Source organism: Rattus norvegicus, chromosome 2 (assembly GCF_021556685.1).
Source record: "Rattus norvegicus strain SHRSP/BbbUtx chromosome 2, alternate assembly SHRSP_T2T, whole genome shotgun sequence".
Lineage (NCBI taxonomy): Eukaryota > Metazoa > Chordata > Mammalia > Rodentia > Muridae > Rattus > Rattus norvegicus.
Window position 1 is genome coordinate 54,075,079 of NC_141535.1, and position 13,173 is coordinate 54,088,251.

Genomic DNA, 13,173 nt, shown 5'->3' on the forward strand with positions numbered 1-13,173 from the left:
CTAGGTATAGTTGCACACAATAAGCTTGCACCAATCATGATAGAAGTCAGTAGAATTGCTAGGTATAGTTGCACACAATAAGCTTGCACCCAGCAGCACTTCCTGTACCTGTGCATAAGCTTTTATGGTATTTGCCTTTATAAGCTATCTCTTCTAGCTCTAGATGGACCCCAACATAAGAGAGTTACCTCCATCTATTTAGAATAAGATTTCCATTTTGATTAGGGGTCAAGAAAAATTTAAGTTCCTAAAACCTCCCTGGGAACTGACATCTTACTTGGTAGAAAGAGATATGTACTACATGTAACTGACACCCTACTTGTTAAGTTAGGACATGAGTGTTAGACAAGTCCCATCTTAGTTGACAAATTAAGACGTGAATATTACACAAGGCAAGTCCCCTGCCACAGTTGAATACCCCAACCAATGGGAGCAGGATACGTGTACAATAAAGATACATATTTAAGGAAATCGCCCCCCCCCCAATCCTGATTGATGAAACAACTTGGCACAGATGTTTGTTGACCTCAGGATTACAAAGCCCCATAGGACCCTAACTTGGGTTCACACAGTTCAGCTCTTGAGCCTGGAATGTGGCCCTGATTGATCAGTCTTGGGGTGTGGTGTCCCTATTGACTGAAATTAGTGTTTGAGTGGTTCGTGTGGCAATTCTCAAGCACTAACAATTAACTGGTAAATTCTGAATCAGAAGGCCCAGGAGCTGCCCTCAGCATTCCATATATGAAGCCAAGGTGATGGTGCAGTCCCGTCCCTGTTTCACGGAAAAGACAGCAGATTCTGCCGAGCAGGCACTGCCAAGTCCACACATCTTATCAGCCCTGAGTTTATGATATTCCAAGTTCTGGCTACTTTGTTTCTACACAAAGCCAAGCCACTGCTTTGAGAAGGGTTGGTCCATTGAGTGGAAACTATAGTCCCTTCTCTGTGTATTTTCGAGCTCCGAATGCCTGAGATACCACCCCGGATTGAATTGTGCCATGAAGAGGGGCACAGAGGTCTTCCAGAGTGAGAGCCATGGAGATCCATAAGTGTCCCCAGGAGATGTGGACAAAGACAAAGGCACAGAGGAACTGGGCGTGGCTTCAAAGGGCTTTTGGCCAGAAGCAGAAGTGAGAAAGCCACTCTGTTTGGACCCCAGAAACCTCTAGGCCTGCTAAGACTTTCCATAAAGGGAGCCTCTGCCAGCTCCTGCTATTACAGCAACACCCCTGCCTCTCACATGCAAAGGCAGTCCTGTCATCTGTATTTGTTTCTTTCAGTTTTCTTAAAAGTGTCAAACTCTTGGAAATCTGTATGTCATATTTGTCCTTGACATGGTCAAGTTTTGGAATCCAACACAACTCAAACATCAGGACACTGCGTGCGACAAAAATTTATTGGAATCGAGCCGCTACTGGTTGATCAGGGCAGAGATCAGACTTGGGGACTGAACTGTGACTCTGCTCCCACACCTAGCCTGAATATTACAGGGATTTTAAGCTTGAAAAGCACAAACATCTGTGCCAGATCCCAGTTACATTTTCCCACCAATCATGATTTAGCGATAAGGGCTCTCCTTATGTGGTTGAGCTATGGCAACTGATATAGAATGTAGGTTTTATAGTTCAACCAATCAAATCCACTTGTTCTTTCGTGGTTAGGAACAGTCATTATGTTTTATGGAAGAAAAGATGAATATCAGAAGCTAGTCAGCTACTGGAAGTCTTGACTTAGGGCCTGGGACCTGGAACTTAGTTTTACCCTATGATTAAAATGGAGTCTGAAAACAAAATGGCAGTACTTAAGACAAATTTCAACAGCCCTAGGGAAAAGATGAGGTGGAGTAGACATATTAGTCATAGGGCTAACGGTTTTTCTCTCTTCAGGAGTCCTCCTGGGGACCTTGATGGGCATCCTGGTGCTCACGTGTGCTGAGATATATAGATTGCGCACAAGCAACAGCTTTGAGAATTTGGGAAATCTCTTTCTGGATCAATGTGGACTTCTATTGAGCTACGCAGCCCTTCATTTCAGATTAATCTAGGAGGTCCCCTACCCCTCCCACCTTGCCTTGCTTTGTCTAGTCTGTATTTACCAGGTAGAACATGGGCCTTGTATATGTATCTATGCCAGGCAAGATAACCAATGCCATACTAAGTCCCCCACCCTCCAAATTCAAATGTAGCCTTTGTCCAGGGGAACCCTCACCTTCGGCCTCCTTCAGGTGCATACATTATACCAGGACTATGTTTTTTATTTTGGTTTGAGACAGTATTTCTGTGTAGCCCTGGTTATTCTGTAGCTCTATGTAGGTTAGGCTTGTCTTGAACTCAGATTTGCTTTTCTTTATGTCCTTAGAGTAGGGAATTAGAGGTGCAAACCACCATACTTTGTCAAGAGAATCTTTTTATTTTAGCAATTTCCAGATCCCAAATTTGTGCTTCACAACTTAACCGGGGGGGGGGGGGGTCCAACAACCATTGGGGTAGATGGTCATGGCAATGCTGGCCCAGACACAGAAACCCCAGCCTCCTGGCTTTGACAGTGGGGCCTTTATGCACTTCGGATCTTTGAAGTGCTTGGTATTTTATAATCCTTACTTCAATTGTTGGTCTTCTCTAAGTCTAGCCTCTGTAGGAAATGGATCTGAGCTAGGCATTTTTACTCAGGCAGGTGCGACCCTTATTTACACAGAGAATTCTAGGACAGACTGGAGTATTCCATGAGGCAAAGGAATAAGGAAGGAAAGAAGAAAAGGACAGAGGGAAGGAAAGAAGGAACTTGAATGGCAGGCCTCACTGCCTGGAGCCAAGCATGCTCAGTCTCAGGAATTCTTCTCAGGAATGCTCTGCTCATTGTATGGCCCCTATCTCCAGGAAAATTAAGCCAATTACAGCCTCCAGCCTTGGGACATCTAGCCAGTTGTCTGTTCTTATCAGTGTATACCTGCAACTTATCGTTTAAGGCTATAGGAAGTGTGGTAGCAGTGATGGATTGTCCTGGGTAACCTTCCCGCCTGCTTGTCTTTATAGGCTGCTGTGTTTTGAAATAAACATTGAGAGCTGGATCAGAACACAGACTTGCTCTCCTTCTTTGCACCTCCTATCCCCCATTCTTTTGCCCCCTCCTAGGTCCACTCTGAACCCCCGCTGGCCGGGGCACCTCACTACATTTGTGGAGCATAAAATGAAGCAGCTATGGAAAACGGTGCTCAGAACTGGGAGAATCAGCTATGATATTTTCCCTGGGATTTCACCTGTGTGAGACAGTGCCTGGGAAGTTAGTGGCTCTCACTCTGCAGCCCACCCTTTCCCTCCAGTGCCTCCTGTGTTCTCCACACCATGCTGAGGATGTAGATACTAGTGCTCAAGCATGGTCAATGCCCTAGGTGATTCCAAGATAGCATCTTTGTACTTTGATGGACTATGGGTTGCATTTGTTGATTTTTTTTCTGCCAATAAGCCATAATCTGTGAAATAAGTCATGTACCAGGCTAGAGAGTGATCACACAGATATCAGTGTGAAGAGGACACTTACATATTACTGCTTAACTCTTTGAACTTCATTTTTCAGGAAGTCTGTGTAGGAAATTAAATAAACACTGTAAAGAAATAATGTCCAGTGTCCTTCCTTTTTGTTTAACTTTTTAACATTTTTTTAAAAAGACTCTTTTTTTTAAAAGATTTGTTCATTTATTATATATAAGTACACTGTAGCTGTCTTCAGATACACCAGAAAAGGGCATCAGATCTCTTTACAGATGGTTGTGAGCCACCATGTGGTTGCTGGGAATTGAACTCAGGACCTCTGGAAGAGCAGTCGGGTGCTCTTAACCACTGAGCCATCTCTCCAGCCCTTAACATTTTTTTTTTAAAAACATTCTACATCATCTGGACCTTTCAACAGAGGTGCAAAGACTCAGATAACATCTTGGATTCACTGAGAGAATGACAGCCTTCCATAATTTCTTCTCTAAAGGACAGAGCTGGGAGTATAGTTCTTCAACACTTCATCAACAATAAAATACAAAACATTCTTGCAGAACTTCTGTTTCAAATACGAATTTGACAAAGAAACCAATAATTTGGCAGCAAATTCTAATGGGAATTATTTTGAAACTCACAATAATTCAGTGTTCTTTAAACAAGACTTGATTGGTTTGTAGACATTGCAATATTTCACTCAACTGAAATTTAAACATGTAGATTCTTTTCAGTTTGGATGCCATGGAAATGGAATACATAATACATCTGGGCTATTTTCATTGCTTTATCACTGTGAATACCTGACCTATAAGAATGCTGTATTAGAGTCAGGTTGAAGAAGTTGTTTGGCTTGAATGTTGCTTGAGTATAGATATCTGCAGGTCAGAAAGACAGACACCCAGTTATGCGCTGGACTCTTCCAGCCTGGCCACTGAGCCAAGGATGTGCTAAGACTGGACCTGCTACATTCTCCTTATAGAATTCTAGTAGGACTGTGAGGGCAAAGAGAAGATCCCAAGGGGAAGAAGAGCCTGATTCTCTGCCTTCCCCACCCCCACCCCGAGGTGAACTTTAAACACATCTTGAAAAGAACTGGACTCAGGTATCCTACCTTGAGAACTCAAATGACTAGTTTATTCATTGATTTCCTAGATCTTCCAGGGAATGGATTCTGGATTTGGGTGCTAATTCCACCAAAGGAGAGAGTCTTAGTCAGGGTTTCTACTCCTGCACAAACACCATGACCAAGAAGCAAGTTGGGGAGGAAAGGGTTATTCAGCTTACACTTCCACATTGCTGTTCATCACCAAAGGAAGTCAGGACTGGAACTCAAGCAGGTCAGGAAGCAGGAGCTGATGCAGAGGCCATGGAGGGATGTTACTTACTGACTTGCTTCCCCTGGCTTGCTCAGCTTGCTTTCTTATAGAAGCCAAGACTACCAGCCCAGGGACAGCACCACCCACCTTGATCACTAGTTGAGAAAATGCCTTTCAGCTGGGTCTCATGAAGGCCTTTCTACAACTGAGGCTCCTTTTCTGTGATAATATCAGCTTGTGTCAAGTTGATTCACAAAACTAGCCAGTACAGAGAGTAAGGACCATTACCCAAATTAAGCAAGCTTTTCTTTCTGTCATATAGAGCTATCCCCCTAAAGCAGGGTTTGAAAAAATTGCATTGAACATAGGAAAAAATTGAGGCTTATATTGCCCCCCAAAACTGCATAGCCAGGGGATTCCAAGGGTTTTTAGTTACATAGGAACTTGGTAGAACATCTCAAGATTATCTGACAAAACATCTTATCATCAGGATAGAGGACAACACATGTGAAGTGGAACAAGTCAAATTCCAGAAAAATGTGTCAAGACATGGTCAAATAGGGACAAGATTATTTTGACCTTATGACAAGATGGCTTCTAATTTGAAGAGGGAGTCATGGTGGTCCATCATTAGGGAGTGTTATTTAACTTGGAATACCAATTCTACCTACCTTGTTTGTAATTAAAGTCATCACTGTGTATTCTTTAAGACACTGAAGTACATTATACTCTTGCATGAAAATGGCCATATGTATCCAGTTTAATAAAATTTTGAATTAAACAAAAAGTGGAAATTGAGAGATTCTGATGATCATAGACCAGTCTCACATCAACATGTACAGTTTCCTCTTCTAACTCAGGAGTACAGGAAGAGAATTCTCATTTTATACTAGACTAAAAATTAAGACTTCTGTTGGAAATGCCTCAAGAACACAGGATAAAACGTGTACGAGGTATTACCTATTGCAGAGAAGCAAGCTGATGCCCCTTAACTGATTGGTTATGGTCTTTGCCAGTTGATTTCTCTAGAGTACTGGAAAAGTGTTTTAGAGAAAACAGCCAGGAACAGGTCTAAAACAGCCTCCAGCCCATTCCCTCTTTTGTGATAGGATACTTGATCACATTGTGAACCTCAAAGAACTGGAAAATAAGGCCAGCCCTAGGTCAACGGCAGAGCAAGCACCTGCTGACAGTGAGCGAGCATAATTAAACAGAAAGGAAGGACACTGGGTTCAAGGGCATTTAAGACATTGTGAAGAAAGGGAATGAGCTTTTCATTCTGGGCCAGTGGTGAAGTAGGAAGGTCAGTTGGGTGCTTTCTCTGAGTCTCAGAGCTAGCAGGTTTTCACCACAGTGTCTAGCTCCTGAGTCTTCAATGGTGAAATGAAACAGCTGGGGATTTGGTTTTGTTAACACAACACTCTTCCGTCTAGGACATTGCTCATTATTTTCTCACTAGAAAGACAAATTCTCTGTCAGGGAAACATTTCCCATTGAATACTAGGGACAAGCTAGGGAAGAAGGGTGATCTTCAACTCCTCCTGCCCAGAAACTTTTGTTTCTGATAAATCTTTACATATGATCATGTCCAAGACTTGTGAATAAATCCCCATTTCTTCTAAATTGGGAAACATCTGCTTGTCATTCTTCAAGCAATTGTAAAATGTTCCATGCATTTGCTCTTAGAGGGACAAGTGTGTCCTGTTGGGTTGGACTTCCAATGAAGGAAGCACAATGGGTAGAAACCTGTGAGGAGACCTGCCTTAGAGACCAAGCCTTTTGGAGCTTGGATGCTGCAGCCTGTACCTTGACTACTTCCTGGTGGTACGTCCTCACCACCTCTTCAGGTCTAGGAGTCCTAAGAGGACAGACTAGTGTTGTGGTTTGTATAGGTATGGCCCCCATAGACTAATGTGTTTGAACCCTTGCCTCATAGGGAATGGCTCTATTAAGAAGTGTGGCCTTAGTTTCTCAGAGAACTGGAATAGTTCTACCTCAAGACACAGCTATGCCATTCCTGGGCATTTACCCAGAAGATGTACCACTATGCCATAAGGACACTTGCTCAACTATGTTCATAGTGGCTTTATTCGTAATGTTTAGAAACTAGAAACAACCCAGATGTCTCTCGACTGAAGAATGCATAAAGAAAATGTGGTCCATCTATACAATGGAATTCAGCCATTAAAAACAAAGACATCATGAATTTTGCTGACAAATGATGGAACTTGAGAATATCATCTCGAGTGAGGTATCCCAGGCCCCCCCCCCCCAAAAAAAACATGCATGGTAGGTACTCAATTATAAGTGGATGTTGGCTATAAAACTCAGGTACTGAGCTACACTCCACAGACCCAAAGAAGCTAAAGAAGAAGGAAGACCTAAGCAAGAGTGCTTGAATGTCACTGAGAATGGGGAATAAAATAGTCTTAGGAGGCAGGGGAAGGGAGGGAACTGGGTGGAAGAAGGGATGGGGAGGGGGATGGGGGGTCCAGGATCAGGTGGGGGGAGAAGGAGAGAGGACCAGATGGACATGAGAAAAAATGGAAATCTGTAACTGGTGGGGGTGGAGAGGTGGTGGAATCTTGAGGATGCGTCAGAGACCTGGGATAGGATATGTGCCTAAGAATCAATGAGGATAACCTTAGCTGTGACAGCATTGATGATATGGAACCCAAAGAGGCCACCTCCTATAGCCAGACTGGAACTCTAGTGGAGTGATTGGAACACCAAGTCACCTACAAAACTTTTGACCCAAAATTCATCCTTTCTACAAGAAATGCAGAGGCAGGGGATGAAATAGACCGAGGGAATGGTCAAGTAATAACTAGTCCACCTAGAGGTTTGCCCCATTGACAGGTACCAATCCTTGACACTATTGATGATACTCTTTTGCTTGCGGACAGGAACCTAGCATGGCTGTCCTCTGAGAGGCTCTACATAGCAGCTGACTCAGATGGATGCAGAGACCCATAGCCAAACAGTGGCTGGAGTTTGGGGACTTGTATGAGTTGGGGAAAGGACTGAGGGCCCTGAAGGGGATAGGAACTCCACAGGAAGCCCAACAAAGTCAACTCTTGGGGTTCTCAGAGTCTGAATGACCAACCAAAGAGCATACATGGATTGGACCTAAGGCCCCCTGCACATAAGATGTGCAGCTCTGTCTTCATATGGGTCACCAACAACTGGAGTGAGGGCCTGAGAAATGGAACCGACATTTACTTTCTGTCTTCCTGCTTACAGACTCTCCCACTCAGGGTCCTGTTCCATGTGGCTGCACACATTGGACAGGGCTTAGTTCTAAGAACTTTGGCTGGTGGTCCAGTGTGGCCGCCGTCCCGACACAGTCACTTCTTATCTGTCTACATACAGAAATAGTAGTTTTGGCCCTTCTTAGACTCTTAGGAACTTCTGATTACATATTGTGGAAAAAACTTTCATGTATTAAGACCCATTTAAAATATTTATTTGAAAATGTGTTTACGGGGTTGGGGATTTAGCTCAGTGGTAGAGCGCTTGCCTAGCAAGCACAAGGCCCTGGGTTCGGTCCCCAGCTCTGAAAAATAAGAAAAGAAAAAAAAAAAAGAAATGTGTTTACCTATTGTTTCTCTTTGGAAAACCTTAAATATTTGTTTTAGGTGTTGATGAAGGTAAACTGTAGAAGGTATTGATTAATCTGTAGTAAGTAAAACTTGGTAAAATTGTTAGGTTTTTCTTAAATGTGGGGACATGATCTTTCATGATCTGGTGTTATTTCAGAAGAAGGGGTGGGAAGATTATGGGAGCCAAAAGAAGATGAATTTTGCTGAGAGACTACATTTTCTAGAACTGTAAGAGAAGGTACATCCAGGAAGTCTCCCAACACGACTGCCTAAAGTCATATTTAACACCAGGAGTCATGCTTAATGGATAGGGAGAGCTCATGAGGCCTCACTCTACACAAAGAACCACAGGGAACTAAGGAATGCTGAGATTGGGAGAAATAGTCTTTCTCAGGGAAGCACACCAATTGTTACCCAATAATAAATGGTCAGCCCTGAAAACATTCATACAATCTATATTATAAGGACTACACAGATGTATTTACATATTTATGACTATGTATTTATATGCACATGCACATATTTAGCAACAATTAAAGAAAAAGAGGCTATAAACATGAGAGTGAGCAAGAGGTTGGAGGGAGTAAAAGAAGAAATCAGGTAATTTTATTATAATCTAAAGAAAATAATTACAATTAAAGTATATATTCTTTATTTTATATTCAGTATATTTCTCCTTTGTCATATGTATGCACTATTATTTCCTTGAGGAATGATAAACAGGTGTACTTGCTAGGTAGATGTATGTTGATAAACTTATTGAAGTTTCAAATTGATATCTGCTTCATGATCGCTGCTTCCTATAGTTTGTCTGAATTCAGTGACACAATGTAATTTTAATGACTGGCTGCAGTTCAGTGGCAGAGTGTTTTCTTGCCATAGGATGGTCCTTGGCACGGTAAGAGAAAACAGAAAAAGTGATAGTCTATATTTTATTGTAGCCGGAGATTTTAATTTTTACATTTAGGTCTTTATCTGGGGTCTTTATCTTTATGTAATGCTGCATATGAAGTAGCCATTTAAAATCCTGTCTCCGTGTGGGAATAAAATTACCATAGTAACATTTCGGTTTAATAATATGAAATGTCTTATCATATGCAAAATATATATCTATGCTTGTGACTGTTCTGATCTATGTTTACCCAGTTCACTGTCCTTCTCAAGAGACTTGGAGTTTGAAGCCTGAGGAGAGGGGAATGGATTTGAGATGACTGTTTTTGTTTCTGTCCCATGGTGGAGACACCTAAGTCCTCACATGTCATTTCTGATGCAGTTTGCCTACATCTCTCTCCATGAGCAGAATGTGGACTGGGAGGCAGAGGTACCACTGCCAGCTTCCTGACAAATGCCTGGCATGTTAATAGAAGGCAGCCTTTGTGAAGGAACAGAGCAGTTGTCACAATGACAAAGGAAGAGACTCATCAAAGCCCAGTGAAGAGGGGTGTGTGTGTGTGTGTGTGTGTGTGTGTGTGTGTGTGTGTATGTGTGTGTGTTTGTGTCGGGGTTTAGGGGGATGAATCCCTATACTCTCTCCCACTGTCTCTCCAGCCATGGCATTTGTCCCTATATAAACTCCTGTCCTCCCTTTCCTGACTCAGCTCTCGGGCTACAGCCAACCCTCCATGGTGATCCTGAGTCTAAACCTCCAGCCTCAAGGTCCTAATTTCTATTTTAGTCCTGCTTCGACTTTGCTCACTGTAGCTCCCACATCCTTTTTTCTGGTCAAACCCACTGGCTCTTGTAACAGGAAGAGCTGGGGTTTTCCTGCTCACTGCAACAAGAGTATCTCATGAGAAGAGGTTCTCAAGTCAAATGGTTTAATCTTCCTCTCGTATTTCACACATTTTTCAATTTATGCTTCTGTTTTGTACTTCAAAGAGAATTCCTGTCCTTCCTTTCTGCTAGTTTGTCATCTTTTGCCTTGGCATTTCAAGGGTAATTTTGATTGGTTTTCATGTCTTGGGCCCTCAAACATAAATGTTTTTTATGCTTGTCACTTAGCTTTGTTTTCACAAACTTAAAAAAAGTGTGTGTGTGTGTGTGTGTGTGTGTGTGTGTGTGTGTGAGAGAGAGAGAGAGACAGAGTGTGTGTGTATGTGTGTGTGAATGTGTGTTTGTCTATGTTTGAGTGTGTGTGTCTATGTGTTTGTGTGTGTGTGCGTGCGTGCGTGCGTGCGTGCGTGTGTGTGTGTGTGTGTGTGTGTGTGTGTGTGTGTATGTCTGGGTGTAGAGGTCAGAAGTCATTGACATGTGTCATCCTCAATCATCTTTCACCTTTCTTTAGGAGACAGGCTTTCTAACTGAGCCTGGATTCATTGAATCAGCTTGTGAGGCTGGCCAGCAAGTACCCATGATCCTCCTTGTCTCTGCCTATCCCTGTTGAGTTTATAGGTTCACTTCCCAACATCTGGCTTTTATGTCCGTGCTGAGGATCAAGTCTGGTCCTCACAGTTTTCCTGGAAAACTCTTTACCTACCTATCCTCTCTACCTCCATTTTCTTGTATAAAAATGGAAGTCTGAAGACTAGGAATTTAGCTCATCAATGAACACTTGTCTAGAACGACAAAGGCCATGGGTTCTAGTCACAGAACCAACAAGAAAACGACCAAATTAAAAAATAAATGTCTTAAGAGAGTGTAGTCCACTGAAATTAGAGAATTGCTTATATGAAACTTAGCCTACTCTCCTCCATTGTGCACATGAAATAAAAAACAAAAGCACATAATAAACTAGGAACTAATGGTGTAAGCATTCATGTTCAGTGTTGGAATGATTGGATGTTGACAACTGCAACACAGATTCTCCTTATAGTGATCAGAATCTACTGAAGACTTACTAACAAATATTCATATTTATTTAAATGAACATCTTATAAGTAGATCTGTCATATTTCATAAAATCATTATCCCTGTCTCTTTAAAGCTGGCCCAGACAGTGCTCAGTGAGACCTGTGGTGTGACTCCTGGGGACAGCATCTCTCTTCATGCTCTGGTCATCGTCCCATTCAGAATGAGATCCAGTCTCCTGGCAACCAAGCTGGAAAATGGGATGGAGAAGGACAAATGAAGGATGGGGCTCCTGGTAGAGTTTGAGGGGATTAAGATAGTGTTTATCTGGTGCTATCGGGTGCTTGGCTGTTTTCCTTTAGAAATCAGAGAACTAACTGATGTATTTTCAGATACTTGTATCTTCTCCATTCTCCTGAATTTTTCTGATTTATGTGTACTTTTCATGATAGAACAAAGACATTTATTGGGGGTCTTTTGTTTCATTTTTGGCTCCCTTTGGAATATATAGCATCTAGTGTGTCACCAGGTAAGGAATCTGTAATCAATGCAAACCAGTGACCGATTATTTCCCAATCACCTTCAAATCATTAAGTGTTATTAAGTAGGGTTTATTTTTGTTTTTTTATTTTTGTTTTTGTTTGTTTCTTTTTCAAACATGGTCGCCCTATGTAGCTTTGAGTGTTCTAGTATTCATTGTGTAGATGGACTAGGCTAGTCTCAAACTCACAGAGTTCTGCCTGCATCTGCCTCCCAGGTGCTGGGGCAAATGGCTGTGTCACTATACCTAACTATTGAGTAGTCTTGAGAATGTAGTTTTTAGAACCTTTCTTTTAAAAATCAATTCTTGACATAGGGGAAAAGAAAGTTGCAAAGACAGAATCACTCTGTAATGTTTCCCATCGTACTTCCTGTGATCATTTCTTAATATTTTAGTTTTTTAAAAAAATGTGTGTGTGTGTGAATGTGTGTGTGTGCACCTGCGAGTTTGTGCATATAAATGCAGCAATCCTTGGAAGCTTGAGGACTGCAATGCAGCTCCTTGAACTGCAGTTACAGGTGGCTGTGAAGGGCCTGACCTGGGTGTTGACTATTGAATTTGAGGTCTCCTCAAGAGCTGAAGCCCCATACCCATTGGTCCACCTACCCATGCCCAGTATCATTTCTTAACCAAAGGTTGTAATGTTGCTATTTTTTTTAAAGAACTGAATTCTAGAGTTCATAATCAATAAAGCAGGTATGTATCTTGCCTCTACAGAACCTCCGGTAGTTCCTTTGTCTCTCTCTTCCCTTAACATCTTCATCCACCAGCCAGCAAGTTGCTCTTCAGCTTGCCAAATATCTGGTCTGTGTAGGTGAGAGAGACTTAGCACACCTCAGGAGGAATGGCTCACCACTCCATGAGGTCCAGACCTAGGAAGACCCGCAGGCCTAGCCTCTGCCTTGTTTCATCGTGTTTCTTCCTTTGGGCTACTGCTCCCTGTAAGGAAGCTTCCTTTCCAGAAGCTTTCATTTTAGAAATAGTAACAAACTGACATCGGCCTAAAATTCCCGGTGAATGTTTCATTTACTTTATGCTTAAAAATGTTATTTATAGGATGGAGCTTTGGTGAGGTGCTACATATTGAATGGGAAGAACAAGAGGAGGAGGAGGAGGAGGAGGGGGAGGAAGGGAAGGGAGGAGGGGGAGAAGGAGAGGAACCAGACTAGGCCTAAGGGGTTGAGAATTTTATTATGGATTTAAGAGAATACAGAAGGTGGGGGAAGAGTAAGGGAGGGGAGGGGAGGGAGGGGGGAGAGGAAGGGAGGAAGGGGGAGAGGGGGAGAGAAAGAGAGAGAGAGAGAGAGAGAGAGAGAGAGAGAGAGAGAGAGAGAGAGGAGAGAGCAAGAGTGGTCTCTCCTAGGAAGAGGGTCAGTCTGCAAGGGTTTTGTTTTTGTTTTTTCTTTTGTTTGCCTAACTGGTTTGCTCCCCCTGTGCTGAAA